We start from the raw sequence: 15,211 nt of genomic DNA, 5'->3' as shown, positions 1-15,211 counted from the left end.
TGAGGGTTAGGGTTAGGGTTAGGGATAGGGTGAGGTATAGCATTAGGGTTAGGATTAGTGTGAGCGTTAGGGTTAGGGTGAGGGTAAGGGTTCAGATGAGGGTTATGGTGAGGGTGACTGATAGGTTTAGTATTAGGGTTAGGGTTAGGGTGAGGGTTAGGGTTAGGGTTAGGTTTAGGGTGAGGGTGAGGGTGAGGGTTAGGGTTAAGTTTAGGGTGAGCTTTAGGGATAGAGTGAGGTTTAGTGTTAGGGGTAGTGTTAGGGTGAGGGTGAGGTTGAGGTTGAGAGTTAGGATGAGGGTGAGGGTTAGGGTTAGGATTAGGGTTAGGCTGAGGGTTAGGCTGAGGGTAAGTGTGATGGTGAGGGTTAGGTTTAAGGTTAGATTGATGGTTAGGCTTAGTGTGAGGGAATGGGTGAGGGTGAGGGTAAGGTCTAGGGTGAGGATTAGGGTGAGGGTGAGGGTTACTGTTAGGGTTAGGGTTAGGTGAGGGGTAGGATAAGGGTGAGGGATAGGGTGAGGTTTAGTGTTAGGGTTAGGGTGAGGTTTAGGGTTAGGGTTAGGGTTATTGTTAGCTTTAGAATTATGTGAGGGTTAGGGTTAGGGTTAGGATTAGGTTGAGGGTGAGGGTGAGGGATAGGGTTAGCGTTAAGTTGAGGTTTAGGGTTAGGGTTAGGGTGAGGATTAGAGTTAGGTTGATGTTTACGGTGAGGCTGTGGGTTAGTGTGAGAGTGAGTGTTTGGGTGAGTGTGATGGTTAGGGTGTGGGTGAGGGTTAGGGTGAGGGTTAGGGTTATGGTGAGGCTTAGGGTGAGGTTGAGGTTTAGGGTTAGGATTAGGGTGAGGGTTAGGGATAGGTTGAGTGTTCGGGTTAAGGTTAGGGTGAGGATTAGTGTTAGGGTTAGCGTTAGGGTGAGGGTTAGTCTTAGGGACAGGGTTAGTGTGAGGGTGAGGGTTAGGTTTAAGGTGAGGGTTAGGGTTAGAGTTAGGGTGAGGGTTCGATTTAGGGTGAAGTTTATGATTAGGGTGAGGGGGACGGTTCTGGTGAGGGTGAGGATTAGGGTCTGGTTGAGCGTTAGGGTTAGGGTGAGGGTTAGGGTGACGGTGAAGGTGATGGTTAGGGTTAGGGTTAGTGTTAGCTGAAGGCTATGGTGAGGTTGATGTTTAGGGTTAGGGTTAGGGATAGGGTGAGGTGTAGGATTAGAGTTAGGGTTAGTGTGAGTGTTAGGCTCAGGGGTAGGTTTAGGGTTACCATGATGTTTAGGTTTATTGTGAGGGTTAGGGTTAGTGTTAGAGTTGGTGTCAGGGTGACGGTTAGGTTTAGTATGAGTGTTAGGGTTAGGGTTAGGGTTAGGGTGAGGGTAAGGATTCGGGTGAGGTGGAGTGTGAGGGTGAGTGTTAGCGTTAGTATTAATGTTATGGAGAGGTTTAGGGTGATGGTTAGGGTTAGGGTTAGGTTTAGGGTGAGGGTGAAAGTGAAGGTTAGGGTTTTTAGGGTGAGCGTTAGGTTTAGGGTGAGGGTTAGGGTTAGAGTTAGTGTTAGGGTGAGGGTGAGAGTGAGATTGAGGGCTAGGGTGAGGGTGAGGGTGATGGTTAGGGTTGGGTTTAGAGTGAGGGTGAGGGTTAGACTGAGGGTGAGGTTGATGGTGAGGGTTAGGTTTAGGGTTAGGTTGAGGGTTAAGGTTAGTGTGAGGGTGAGGGTGAGGGTGAGGGTAACATTTAGGTTGAGGATTAGGGTGAGGGTGAGCGATAGGTTTAGTGTGAGGGTTAGGGTTAAGGTTAGGGTTAGGGTGACAGTGAGGATTAGGGTTAGGGTTAGGGAGAGGTTTAGGGTTAGGGTTTAGAGTGAGGCTTAGGGTTAGGGTTAGGTTTAGGGTGAGGTTTAGCATTAGGGTTAGGGTTAGGGTTATTGTTAGCTTTAGAGTTATGTGAGGGTTAGGGTTAGGGTGAGGGTGTGGGTTAGGATGAGGGATAGGTTGAGCTTTAGGGTTAGGGTTAGATTTAGGGTTAGTGTGAGGGTTAGGGTGAGGGTAAGGTTTAAAGTGAAGGTTAGGGCGAGAGTGAGGGTTAAATTTAGGGTTAGGGTTAGGGTTAGGGTGAGGGCTATGTTGAGTGTGAGGGTTAGGTTGAGGGTGAGTGTTTGGGTTAGGTAAGGGTTAGTGTTATGGTTAGGGTGAGGGTTAGGTTTAGTGTGAGGTTTAGGGTTAGTGTTAAGGTTAGGGCTACAGTGAGGTTTAGCGTTAGGGTGAGTGTGAGGTTTAGGGTGAGGTTTAGGGTGAGGGTTATGCTTAGGTTTAGGGTGAGGTTGAGGATTAGGCTTAGGCTAAGGGTTACGGTGAGTGTTAGGGTGAGGGTGAGGTTTACAGTTATGCTTATGGTGAGGGTAAGGTGGGGGTAGGTTTAGGGAGAGGGTTAAGGTTAAGTTTAGGGTTAGTGTAAGGGTTAGGGTTAGGGTGAGTGTTAGGGTTAGTGTGAGGGTTTGGGTTAGGGTTAGGGTTAGGGTGAGGGTGAGGGTGAGGGTTTCGCTTAGGTAAGGGTTATGGTTATGTTTATGGTGAGGATTAGGGTGAGTTTGAGGGTTAGAGGGAGGGTAAGGGTTAGGGTGAAGGTTAGGGTTAGGGTGAGGTTGAGGTTTAGGGTTAGGGTGATATTTTGGGTGAAGGTGAGTCTTACCCGGAGTTGAAGGTTCGGGTGAGGGTTCGGGTTACGGTGAAGGTAAGGGTTAGGGTGACGGTGAGGGTTAGGGTTAGGGCGAGGGTGACAGTGAGAGTGAGGGTGAGGTTGAGGGTTAGAGGGAGGGTTAGGGTTAGCGTGATGTTTTGGGTAAGGGTGAGGGTTAGCGTGAGGGTGAGTGTTTGGGTGAGGGTAAGGGTTAGGCTGAGGATGAGGGTTAGGGTTAGGGTTAGGGTGAGGGTTAGGGTTAGCGTTAGAGATTGGGTGAGGGGTAGGTGAAGGTTAGGGTTAGTCTTAGGGTAAGGGTTAGTGTTAGTGTGAGGGTAAGGGTTAGGGTGAGTTTTAGGGTGAGTGTGGTTTAGGGTTAGTGTTAGCGTTAGGGTGAGGGTTAGGGTTAGGGATCGGGTGCTGGTGAGAGCTAGGGTTAAGGTGCAGGTTAGCGTTAGGGTGAGAGTTAGGGTGAGTGTTAGGGTTAGGGTGAGGTTTAGGATTAGTGTTAAAATGAGGGTGAGTGTTAGGTTTAGTGTTAGGGTGAAGGTTAGGGTTAGAGTTAGGGTGAGGGCTAGGGTTACGGTGAGGGTTAAGGTGTGGGTGAGGGTTAAGTTGTTTGAGGTTTAAGTTGAGTGAGGTTTAAGTTGTGGGTGAGTCTTAGGGTTAGGGTGACGGTGAGGGTTTGGGTGAGGGTGTGGGTTAGGGTTCGTGTTAGTGTGAGGGTTAGGATGAGGGGTATGTTTAGGGTTTTGTTTATGGTGAGGGTGCGGTTTAGGGTGAGTGTGAGGGTGAGGTTGATGGTTAGGGTGAGGGTTTGGGTCAGGGTGAGGGTTAAGATTAGGATAAGGGTTAGGGTTAGGGTTAGGGTGAGGGCTAGGTTGAGGGTGAGGGTGAGGGTGAGTTTGATGGTTAGGGTGTGAGTGAATATTAGGATTAGGGTTAGGTTAGGGTGACCGTGAGGGTTAGGGCGAGGGTGAGTGTTAGGGTTAGGTTTAAGGTTAGTGTGAGTATTAGGGGTAGGATAAGAGGTATGGTGAGGGTTGGGGTTAGATTTAGGGTGAGCTTTAGGGTTATTTTGAGGGTTAGGTTTAGGGTTAGGGTTAGGGTAATGTTAGGGTGAGGGTAAGGGTTAGGGTGAGGGTTAGGATGAGGGTGAGGGTTAGAGTTAGGGTGAGAGTGAGAGTTAGGTTGATGTTTAGTGTTAGGGTTAGGGTTAGGGTTAGGTTTATGGTGAGGTTTAGGTTAAGGGTTAGGTTTAGGGTTAGAGCTAGGTTTAGTGTGAGGATTAGGTTGAGGGTAAGGGTTAGGGTGAAGGTGAGGGTGAGGGTGAGGGTTAGGGTTAGGTTAAGGGTTAGCGTGAAGGTTAAGGTGAGGGTGAGAGTTACGGGCAGGGTTAGGTTTAGGGTGACGGTAAGGGTTAGGGTGAGGGTTAGTGTTAGGGTAAGGGTTAGGTTTATGATTAGGGTTAGGTTGAAGTTGAGGGCGAAGTTTAGGGTTAGTGTGAGGGTTAGAGTGAGGGTAAGGTTTAGGGTGAGGGTTAGGGTGAGGGTTAGGGTGAGAGTTCAGGTCAAGGTGAGGGTTAAGGTGTGGGTGAGTGTTAGGGTTATGGTGAGGTTTAGGTTGACAGTGAGGCTTAGCGTCAGGGTGAGGGTTACGGTGAGGGTTAGACTTAGGGTTAGGGTTAGGGAGAGGGGTAGGGTTAGGGTTATGATTAGGGTTATGGTTAGGGTGAGGGTTAGGGTAAGTGTGAGGGTTAGGATTAGGGTGAGGGTGGGGGTAATTGTTAGGCTGAGGGTGAGTTTGAGGGTGAGGGTTAGGATTAGGGTAAGGGTTAGTGTGAGGTCTAGGGTGAGGTTTATGGTTAGGGTTCAGTTTAGGGTTAGGATGAGGGTTAGGATGAGGGTGAGGCTGAGGATGAGAGTTAGGGTTAGGGTAAGGGTTAGGGTTAGGGTTAAGGTGAGGATTAGGGTGAAGTTTAGGCTGAGGGTTAGGGTTAGGGTGAGGTTTAGGTATAGGATTAGGGCAAGGGTTAGAGTTAGGGGATGTGTAAAGTGAGGGTGAGGGTTAGGGAAAGGGTGAGGATTAGAGTTCGGGTTAACCTTATGCTGAGGGTTAGGGTTAGGGTTAAGGTTAGGATGAGGTTGAGGGTTAGGGTTAGAGTTAGGGTTAGGTTGAGTGTTAGGGTGAGGTTTAGTGTGAGTTTTAGGGTTAGAGTCAGAGTTAGAGTTAGGGTTAGGGTGAAGGTGAGGTTTAGGGTTAGGTTTGGGGTTTCAATTAGGGTGAGGCTGAGGTTGAGGAATAGGGTTAGGATTAGGGTTAGGATTAGGGTGAGGGTTACAGTGATGTTTAGTGTTAGGGTTCATGTTAGGTTGCGGGTGAGGTTTAGGGGGAGTGTTAGTGTTAGGGTTAGGGTGAGGGTGAGGGTTAGGCTGAGGGTAAGGGTGAGGGTGAAGGTTAGGGTGAGGGTTAGGGTTAGAGTTATTGTAAGGGTTAAGGTTAGGGTGAGGATAACTTTTACGGTGAGGGTTTGGGTGAGGTTTAGTGTAAGGTTTAGGTTAAGGTTTAGAGTGAGTTTGAGGGTGAGGAATAGGGTTAAGGTGAGACTTAGGCTGAGCAGTAGGGTTAGGGTGAGGGTAATGGTTAGAGTTAGGGTTTAGGGTGAGTATTAGTGTTAAGTTTAGGGTTTGGGTGAGGGTTAGGGTGTATGGTACGGTTAGGGTTAGGGTGAGGTTTAGGGTTAGTATGATGGTTAGGTTTAGGTTTACGGTTAGGGTGAGGGTAAGGGTTAGGGTGAGTGTTAGGATGAAGGTTAGGGTTAGATGAAGGTTAGAGTTATGGTTAGGGTGATGTTTAAGTTTAGGGTTAGGTTGAGGGTTAGGATGAGGGTTAGGATTAGGGTTAGGTTTAGGTTTAGGATGGGAGTTAGGGTGAGGATAAGGTTTTGGTTGAAGATTTGGATTACGCTTAGGGTTAGGGTGTGGGGTAGGGTGAGGCTTAGATTTAGGGTTAGGGTTAGGGTTAGGGTGAGGGTGAGGATGAAGTTTAGGTTTAGGATTAGGTTTATGGTTAGGCTTAGGCTGAGGGTGAGGGTATATATGAGGGTGAGGGATAGAATTGGGTTTAGGGTTAGGGATAGGTTGAGGTGTAGCATTAGGGTTAGGGTTAATGTGAGGGTTACGCTCAGGGTTCGGGTTAGGGTTAGCGTGAGGGTTAGGTTTAGTGTGAGGGTTAGGGTTAGGTTTAGGGTTAGTGTTAGGTTGAGGGTTAGGTTTAGTGTAAGGCTTAGGGTTAGGGTTAGGGTTAGTGTGAGGGTAAGGGTTCGGGTGAGTGTTCGGGTGAGGGTGAATGTTAGCATTAGTATTAGGGTTAGGGTAAGTGTTAGGGTGAGGGTCAGGGTTAGGTTTAGGTTTAGGGTGAGGGTGAGGGTGAGGGTTAAGTTTAGGGTGAGTGTTATGGTTAAGGTGAGGGTTAGGGTTAGGTTTAGTGTAAGAGTGAGGGTGAGGGTGAGGTTGAGGTTTAGGGTGAGGGTGATGGTGAGACTTAGTGTTAGGATTAGGGTTACGGTTAGGGTTAGGCTGAGGGTGAGGGTGATGGTGAAGGTTAGGTTTAGGGTTAGGTTGAGGGTTAGGCTTAATGTGAGGGTAACGGTGAGTGTGAGGGTAAGGTTTATGTTGAGGATTAGGGTAAGATTGAGGGTTAGTGTTAGGGTTAGGGTTAGGTTGAGGGTTAGGGTAAAGGTGAGGGATAGGTTTAGTGTGAGGGTTAGGGTTAGTGTTCGAGCTAGCATGCGGGTGAGGTTTAGGGTTAGGTTTAGGGTGAGGGATAGGTTTAGGTTTAGGTTTAGGGGGAGGGTTAAATTTACGGTGAGCATGAGGGTGAGGGTTAGGGTAACGATTAGGGTTAGGGTTAGGGTTAGGCTGAGGGGAAGTGTGAGGGTGGAGGTGAAGGATAAGGTAAGAATTAGGGTTTGGGTTAGGGTGATTGTTAGGTTTAGTGTGACAGTTAGGGTTAGGGTAAGAGTTACGGTTCGGTTAAGGATAAGGGTGAGGGTTTGGGTTAGTCTGAGGGTGAAGTTTATGGTTAGGGTGAGGGTTAGGGTGAGGATGAGGGTTAGGGTGAGGGTGAGTGTTAGGGTGAGGGTGAGGGTGACGGTGAGGTTTAGCGTTAGGGTTACTGTTAGACTGAAGGTGAGGGTGAGGGTGAGAGTTAGGTTTAGGGTTAGTCTTAAGTTTAGGTTTAGGCTTAGGGTGAGGGTGAGGGTGAGGGTGATATTTAGAGTGAGAGTGGGTGTTAGTGTGAGGGTGAGTTTTCAGGTGAGGATAAAGGTTAGGGTGTGGATGAGGGTTAGCTTTAGGGTGAGGGTTAGGGTTAGGTTAAGGGTGAGGTTTATGGTGAGGGTTAATGTTAGGTTAGGGTGAGGGTTAGGGTTAGGGTAAGGGTTACGGTGAGGGTTAGGTTTAGGGTTAGGGTGAGGGTTAGGATTAGGGTTAGGGTGAGGGTTAGGGTGAGGGGTAGGTTTAGGATTAGGGTGATGGTGAGTGTGAAGGTTCGGGTGGGGTTTACAGTTAGAATGAGGGTTAGGATTAGGGTTAGATTTACTTTGAGGGTTAGGGTGAGGGGTAGGGTAAGGATTAGGTTTAGGGTTAGGTTTAGGGTTAGCTTAAGGGTGAGGTTTAGGGTGAGGGTTAGGGTTAGTGTTAAGGGTTAGGGTTTGGGTGAGTGTTAGGGTGAGGGTTCGGGTTCGGGTTAGTGTTAGGGTTAGCGTAGGGTGAGGGTAAGTTTTAGGGTGAGGGTGAGGGTTAAGTTGAGGTTGCGGGTTTGGGTTAGGGTTAGGTTTAAGGTGAGGATGAGGGTTAGGGTGAGGGGTAGGTTTAGGATTAGGGTGATGGTGAGTGTGAGGGTTCGGGTGGGGTTTAGGGTTAGAATGAGGGTTAGGATTAGGGTTAGATTTACTTTGAGGGTTAGGGTGAGGTGTAGGGTAAGGGTTAGTGTGAGGCTTAGGGTTAATGTGAGGGTTGGATTAGGGTTAGGATTATGGTGAGGGTGAGGATGAGGTTTAGGTTTAGGGATAGGTTTTGGGTGAGGGTTAGTGTGACGGTTATGGTTAAGTTTAGGGTTAGGGTGAGGGTGAGGTTAGGCTTAGGGTTAGGGTGAGAGGGAGAGTGAGGGTTAGGTTTAGGGTTATCGATAGGGTTAGGTTGAATGTTAGGGTGAGGTTTAGGGTTTAGGGTTAGGGTGAGTGGTAGGGTTAGTTGAGGGTTAGCATTAGGGTTAGGTTTAGGGTTAATGTGAGGGTAAGGGTTAGTGTGAGTGTTATTGTGAGGGTGAGGGTTAGGGTTAGGGTGAGGGTGAGGGTGAGGGTGATGGTTAGTGTGAGGGTGAGGGTAATGTTTAGGGTGAGGTGGGGGTTAGGGTGAGGTTTAGGGTTAGGGTCAGTGTTATTGTGAGGGCTAGGGTGAGAGTGAGGCTTAGGGTTAGGGTTAGGGATAGGCTGAGGCTTAAGGTTACGGTTAGCGTTAGGCTAACCTAACGCTAGGGTTAGGCTGAGGGGTAGGATTAGGGTTATTGTGAGGGTTACATTTAATATAAAGTTTAGGGTTAGGTTTAGCTTTAGGGTGAGGGTTAGGTTTAGTGTGAGGTTTTCGGTTAGTGTTAGGGTTAGGGTTAGGTTTAGGCTGATGATTAAGGTGAGCGTGAGGGTGACGGTTAGGTTTAGGGTTAGGTTAAGGGTGAGGGTTAATGTGAGTGTTAAGGTTAGGTTAGGGTGAGGGTTAGTATGAGGGTAAGGGTTAAGTTGAGGATTAGGTTTAGGGTGAGGGTTAGGGTTAAGTTGGGGGTTGGGGTTAGGTTTAGGCTTAGGGTGAGGGTGATGGTGAAGGTTAGGGTTAGGGTTAGTTTGAGGTTTAGGGTTAGTTTGAGTGTAAAGGTGAGGGTGAGGGTAAGGTTTAGGGTGAGGTTTAGGGTGAGGGTGAGGGTTAGTTTTAGGGTTAGGGTTACGGGTAATATTAGGGTAAGGGTGAGGGTTAGGTTTAGTGTGAGGGTTAGGGTTAGGGTTATGTTTATGTTGAGGGTGAGGATTAGTGTTAGGGTTACCGTGAGGGTTAGGGTTAGCATTGGGGTTACAGTGAGGGTAATGCTTAGGGTGAGGTTTAGGGTGAGGGTGAGGGTGAGGGTTAGGGTTAGAGTTAGGGTTAGGTTGAGGCTGAGGGTTAGGTTTAGGATTAGGTTTTGGCTGAGGGTGAGGGTTAGGGTGAGGGTTAGTGTTAGGGTTAGGTTTTGGGTGAGGGTTGGGGTTAGGGTTAGGGTTAGTATTAGGGTTATGGTGAGGGGTATGGTTAGGGTTAGGGTGAGGGTTATGTTTAGTGTAAGGGTTAGGGTTAGGTGAGGGTAAGAGTTAGGGTGAGGGTTAGCGTGAGGGTGAGGTTTAGGGTTAGGGTTAGAGTTAAGGTGAGGGTAAGGGTGAGTGCTATGGTTAATGTTAGGGTTAGGGTTAGGGTGAGGGATAGGGTTAGGGTTAGGGTTCGGGTAGGATTAGGGTTAGGGTTATGGTTAGGTTTAGGGTGAGTGTGAGGTTGAGGGTTATGGTTAGGGTAACGGTTAAGGTTAGGGTTAGGAAGAGGATTAGGGTGAGCGTGAGGGTTAGAGTGAGGGTTAGGTTTAGGGTGAGGGATAGGTTTATGGTTAGGGTGAGGGTTATGGTTAGGATGATATTTAGGGTGAGGGTGAGGATTAGTGTGAAAGTGAGTGTTCAGGTGAGGGTGAGAGATAGTGTGTGGGTGAGGGTTAGGATTAGGTTGAGCATTAGGGTGACAATGAGCGTTGGGGTGAGTGTGAGGATTAGGGTTAGTGTTAGGGTGATGGTTAGGGTTATGGTTAGTGTTAGGGTGAGGGTTACTGTGAGGTGAAGGATTACGGTTACGGTGAGGGTTAGGGTTAGTGTGAGGCTTAGGCTTAAGGTGAGGGTGATGGTGAGGGTTAGGGTTAGGGTTAGGTTGAAGTTTAGGGTTAGTTTGAGGGTAAAGGTGAGGGTGAGGGTAAGGTTTACTGTGAGGATTAGGGTGAGAGTGAGGGTTAGGATTAGGGTTAGGGTTACAGTAAAGTTAGGGTAAGGGTGAGGGTTAGGTTTAGTAGTGTAAAGTTTAGGTTTAAGTTGAGGGTGAGGATTAGCATTAGGGTTAGCGTGATGGTTAGGGTTAGCATTGGAATTAGGGTGAGGGTAATGTTTAGGGTGAGGTTTAGGGTGAGGGTGAGGGTTAGGGTTAGGATTAGTGTTAGGGTTAGGTTTAGGCTGAGGGTGAGGGTGAGGGTGAGGTTTAAGGTTAGGGTAAGGGTGAGCATTATGTTTAGGGTGATGTGAGGGTTAGGGTGAGGGCTAGGATGAGGGTGAGTGTTAGGGTTAGGGTTAGGGATGGGGTGAGGCTTAAGGTTACGGTTAGGGTTAGGGTGTGGGTTAGGCTGAGGGGTAGGATTAGGGTTATTGTGAGGGTTACATTTAGTGTGAGGTTTATGGTTAGGTTTAGGTTTACGGTGAGCGTTAGGGATAGTGTGATTATTTCGGTTAGTGTTAGAGTTAGGGTTAGGGTTAGGCTGATGGTTAAGGTGAGCGAGAGGGTGAGGGTTAAGGTTTGGTTAAGGGTGAGGATTAAGGTGAGGGTTAAGGTTAGAGTTCGCGTGAGGGTTAGTGTGAGGGTAAGGGTTTCGGTGAGGGTTAGGGTGAGGGTTAGGGTTAGGGTGAGCGTTAGGGTTAGGGTTAGGTTGAGGGTTAGGCTTAGGGTGAGGGTGATGGTTAGGGTTAGGGTTAGGGTTAGGTTGAGGTTTAGGGTTATGGTTAGGGTTAGGGTGAGGGTTAGGCTGAGGTGTAGGTTTAGGGTTAGCGTGAGGATTAGGTTTAGTGTGAGGGTTAGGGTTAGGGTTAGGTTTATGTTGAGGGTGAGGTTTAGGGTTAGGGTTAGCGTGAGGGTTAGGGTAAGCATTGGGGATAGGGTGAGAGTAATGTTTAGGTTGAGGGTGAGGTTTGGGGTTGGTGTTAGTGTTAGGTTGAGGGTTAGGATGAGGTTTTGGGTTAGGGTTATGGTTAGGGTGAGTGTGAGGGTTAGGGTTTCGGTTAGGATTAGGGTGAGGGTTAGGGTGAGGGTGATGGTTAAGGCAAGGGTCAGGGTTAGGGTGAGTGTTAGGGTGAGTGTGAGACTTAGGGTTAGTGCTAGGTTTAGGGTGAGGGGTAGGGTGATGGTTACGGTTAGGGTTAGGGTTAGTTTTAAGGTGAGGGTTAGAATGAGGGTTAGGGTTAGTGTTAGGTTTAGAATTAGGGTTATGGTGAGGGTTAGGGTTAGGCCTAGGGTTATGGTAGGGTGAGGGTAAGGGGTAGCGTGAGGGTTAGGGTTAGGGTTAGTGTTATGATGAGTGTTAGCGTTAGGGTTAGGGTTAGATGAGCGTTAGGGTGAGTGGTATGGTTAGGGTTAGGGTGAGGGTGAGAGTGAGGGTTACGGTTAGGGTTAGGTTTATGTTGAAGGTTAGGGTCAGGGGTAGGGTAAGTGTTAGTGTGAGGCTTTGGGTTAGTGTGAGTGTTAGGGTTAGGGTTAGGGTGAGTGTTAGGGTGAGGATGAGGGTTAGGTTTAGGGTTACGGTGAGGTTTAGGGTTAGGTTTCGGGTTATAGTGAAGGTTATTGTTAGGGTTAGGATGAGGGTTAGGGTTAGGTTTAGGGTTAGGGTGAGGGTTATGCTTAGGGTCAGGGTGAGATTTAGGGTGTGGTTTAGTGTTAGTGTTATGTTTAGGGTTAGGGTGAGTGTTAGGGTTAGTATGAGGGTTAGCATAAGGTTTAGGTTTAGGGTTAATGATAGGCTAAGGTTTAGTGTTAGTTTTAGGGTGAGGGTGAGCGTTAGCGTTAGGGCTAGATTGAGGGTGAGGGTGAGGGTTTCGTTAATGTAAAGTTTAGGTTTAGGGTTAGTGAGAGGATTAGCGTTTGGGTGAGTGTTAGTGTGAGGGTAAGTGTTAGGGTTAAGGTGAGGTTTAGGGTTAGGGTGAGGGTGAGCATGGGGGTTTTGGGTAGGTAAGGGACAGGGTTAGGGTTAGGGTTAGGGTTAGGGTTAGGGTAGGTTGAGGGTAAACATATGGGGTAGGGTTATGCTTAGGGTGAGGGTTAGGGTTAAAGTGAGGGTTACGTTTAGGGAGAGGATTAGGATTAGGGTGAGGGTAAGGTTAGGGTGAGTGTGAAGATGAGGGTGAGGTTTATGGTTAGCGTTAGGGTTAGGGTGAGGCGTAGGGTGTCGGTTAGGGTTAGGTTTAGGGTGAGGGTGAAGGTTAGGGTTAAGGTTAGGGTTAGTGTGAAGGTTAGGGTGAGGGTAAAGGGTAGGATGAAGGTTAGGGTCATGGTGAGAGTTAGGATTAGGGTTAGGGTGAGAGGTAGGTTGAGGGTTAGTTTTAGGCTTAGGGTTAGGGTAAGGGTTAGGGTGAGGTTAAGGGTTAGGGTGAGGTTTACGGTTAGGGTTAGGGTTAGGGTAAGCGTGAGGGTGAGGGTGAAGTTTAGGGTTAGGATTAGGTTTAGGGTTAGGGGTGGGCTGAGGGTGAGGGTGAGTATGAGGGTGAGGGATAGGGTTAGGGTTAAGGTTAGGGTGAGGACTATGTTGAGGTTTTGGATTAGGGTGAGGGTGAGGGTTTGGTTTAGATAAGTGTTAGGGTTATGGTTAGGGTGAGGTTTAGGTTGAGTTTGAGGGTTAGAAGGAGGGTTAGGTTTAGGGTGAGGGTTAGGGTTAGCGTTAGGGTGAAGGTTATGGTTAGCGTGATGGTTTTTTTTTTAGGGTGAGGGTTAGCGTGAGTTTGAGGGTTTGGGTGAGGGTAAGGTTTAGGGTGAGGATGAGGGTTAGGATTAGGGTTAGGGTGAGAGGTTTAGCATTAGGGTTTGGGTGAGGGGGAGGGGGAGGGGGTCGGTTAGTGTTAGGGTAAGGGTTAGGGTTAGTGTGAGGATTAGGGTGAGGGTAAGGGTTAGGAAGAGGGTTAGGTAGAGGGTGAGGGTTAGGGTTAGTGTTAGGGTTGGGTGAGGGTGAGGGTTAGGGTTATAGTTAGGGTGAGGCCTAGGGTTAGGCTGAGGGTGAAGTTTTTGGTGAGGGTTAGGCTGTGGGTGAGTCTTAGGTTTAGGGTGAGGTTTAGAGTGACAGTGAGTGTTAAGGTGAGGGTGTGGGATAGTGTTCGTGTTAGGGTGAGGGTTAGGGTGAGGGGTATGTTTAGGGTTATGGATATGTTGAGGGTGGGGTTTAGGGTGAGGGTGAGGGTGAGGGTTTGTGGTAGGTAAATGTTATGGTTATGTTTAGGGTGAGGATTAGTGTGACGGTGAGGGTTAGGGTGAGGGTTTGGGTCAGGGTGAGTGTTAGGGTGAGGGTGAGGGTTCGGTGAGGGTGAAGGTTTGTGTGAGGACTAGGGTGTGGGTGATGGTTAGGGTTAGGGTGTGGGTGATGGTTAAGATTAGGGTAAGGGTTAGGGTGACGGTGAGGGTTAGCTTTACGGTTAGAGTGAGGGTTAAGATTAGTGGGAGGGTTAGGGTTAGGTTTAGGGTTAGGGTGCGGGTAAGGTTTAGGGTGAGGTTTAAGGTGAGGGTGAGGGTTTGGGTTAGCATTAGGGTTAGGGTGAAGTTTAGGGTGTGGGTTAGGGTGAGGGTTAGGTTGAGGGTCAGGTTTAGGGTTAGGGTTAGGGTTAGGGTTAGATTTAGGAAGAGGGTTAGGGTTAAGTTTAGGGTGAGGGTTAGGTTGAGAGTTAGGTTTAGAGTTAGGGTAAGGTTTACGCTGAGGGTGAGGGTGAGGGATAGGTTTAGGTTTAGGTTTAGGGTGAGGATTAGTGTTAGCATTAGTGTTAGGGTGAGGGTTCGGGTTAGGGTGAGGGTTAGGGTTAGGGTAATGGTGAGGGTGAGGGTGAGGGGTAGGGTTAGTGTGAGGGTGAGGGTGAGGGTGAGGGTTAGGATTAGGGTGAGGGTTAGGGAGCGGGTTAGGGTGATTGTTAGGGTTAGGGTTAGGGTGAGGGTGAGTGTTAGGTTGAGAGTAAGGGTAAGGGTGAGTGTTAGGGTGAGGGTTAGTGTTAGGTTTAGGTTTAGGGTGAGGGATTGGATAAGGGTGAGGGTGAGGGTTAGGTTTAGTTTAAGGGTTAAGGTGAGGGTTAGGGTTAGAGTGAGGCCTAGGGTGAGGATGCAGTTTAGGGTGAGGGTGAGGATTTGGGTTAGGTTAGGTTTAGGGTGAGGATTAGGGTGACGGTGAGGGTTAGGGTGAGGGTAAGCCTTAGGGTAAGGGTTAGTCTGAGGATTAGGGTTAGCATTAGGGTTAGGGTGAGGGTTAGTGTTAGGGTGAGGGTTAGGTTTAGGGTTACGGTTAGGCTTAGGGTGAGGGTGATGGTGAGGGTTAGGGTTAGGTTGAGGTTAAGGTTAGTTTGAGAGTAAGGGTGAGGGTGAGGTTAAGGTTTGGGTGAGGATTTTGGTGATGGTGAGTGTTAGGGTTAGCATGAGGGTTAAGGTAAGGGTGCGGGTTAGGTTTAGTGTGAGGGTTAGGTTTAGGGTTTGGTTTATGTTGAGGGTGAGGATTAGGGTTAGGGTTAGTGTGAGGGTTAGGGTTAACATTGGGGTTAGGGTGAGGGTTAGGGTTAAGTTTAGGGTTAGGGTGAGGGTGAGGGTTAGGATTAGCGATAGGGTTATTGTTAGCTTTAGAGTTAGGGTGAGGGTTCGGGTTAGGGTTAGGTTCAGGGTGAGCCTGAGGGTGAGGGTTATGGTTAGGGTAAGGAATAGGGTGAGAATTAGGGTTTGGGTTATGGTGAGGGTTAGGCTGAAGGGTATGGTTAGGGTTAGGGTGAGGGTTAGGTTTAGTGTGAGGGTTAGGGTTAGGGTTAGATTTAGGGTTAGGGTGAGATTAAGGGTTAGGGTGAGGGTGATGGTTAGGATTAGGCTTAGGGTGAGGGTTAGGGTTAGTGTGAGGGTGTAGCGTAATGGTTAGCATTAGGGTTAGGGTGAGGATAAGGTTTAGGGTTAGGGGTAGTGTGACGGTTAGGGTTAGGTTTATGGTGAGATTGAGGTTGAGGGTGAAGTTGAGGGTTAGGGTTAGGTTTAGGGTGAGGGTGAGTGTGAGGGTTATGGTTAGAGTTAGTGTTAGGCTGAGGGTGATGGTGAGGGTTGGGTTTAGGGTTAGGATTAGGGTTAATGTGAGGCTAATGGTTAGGGTGAGTGTTAGGGTGAGGGTGATGTTTAGGCTTAGGGTTATTGTTATGCTGAGGCCTATTGTTGGGTGAGGGTTAGGATTTTGGTTAGAGTGAGGGTTAGTGGGAGGGTGAGGGTTATGATTATGGTTAGGCTGAGATTTAGGTTCAGGGTGAGGGTTAGGGTTAGTTTAAATGTTAGGGTTAAGGTTAGGGTGAGGGTAGGATTAGGGTTCGTGTAAGCTGAGGCCTAGTGTGACGTTGAGGGTTAGGGTTAGGTTTAGGGATAGGTTGAGGTGTAGCGTTAAGGTTACGGTTAGTGTGAGGGTTAGGCTCATGGGTAGGGGTAGGGTTAGTGTGAGGTTAGGTTTTGTGTGAGTGTTAGGT

The sequence above is a fragment of the Dipodomys merriami genome, unplaced genomic scaffold, assembly GCF_024711535.1.
Source record: "Dipodomys merriami isolate MVZ:Mamm:240054 unplaced genomic scaffold, mDipMer1.0.p SCAF_107, whole genome shotgun sequence".
NCBI classification, from domain to species: Eukaryota; Metazoa; Chordata; class Mammalia; order Rodentia; family Heteromyidae; genus Dipodomys; species Dipodomys merriami.
Note: the sequence above shows the minus strand (reverse complement) of the source record.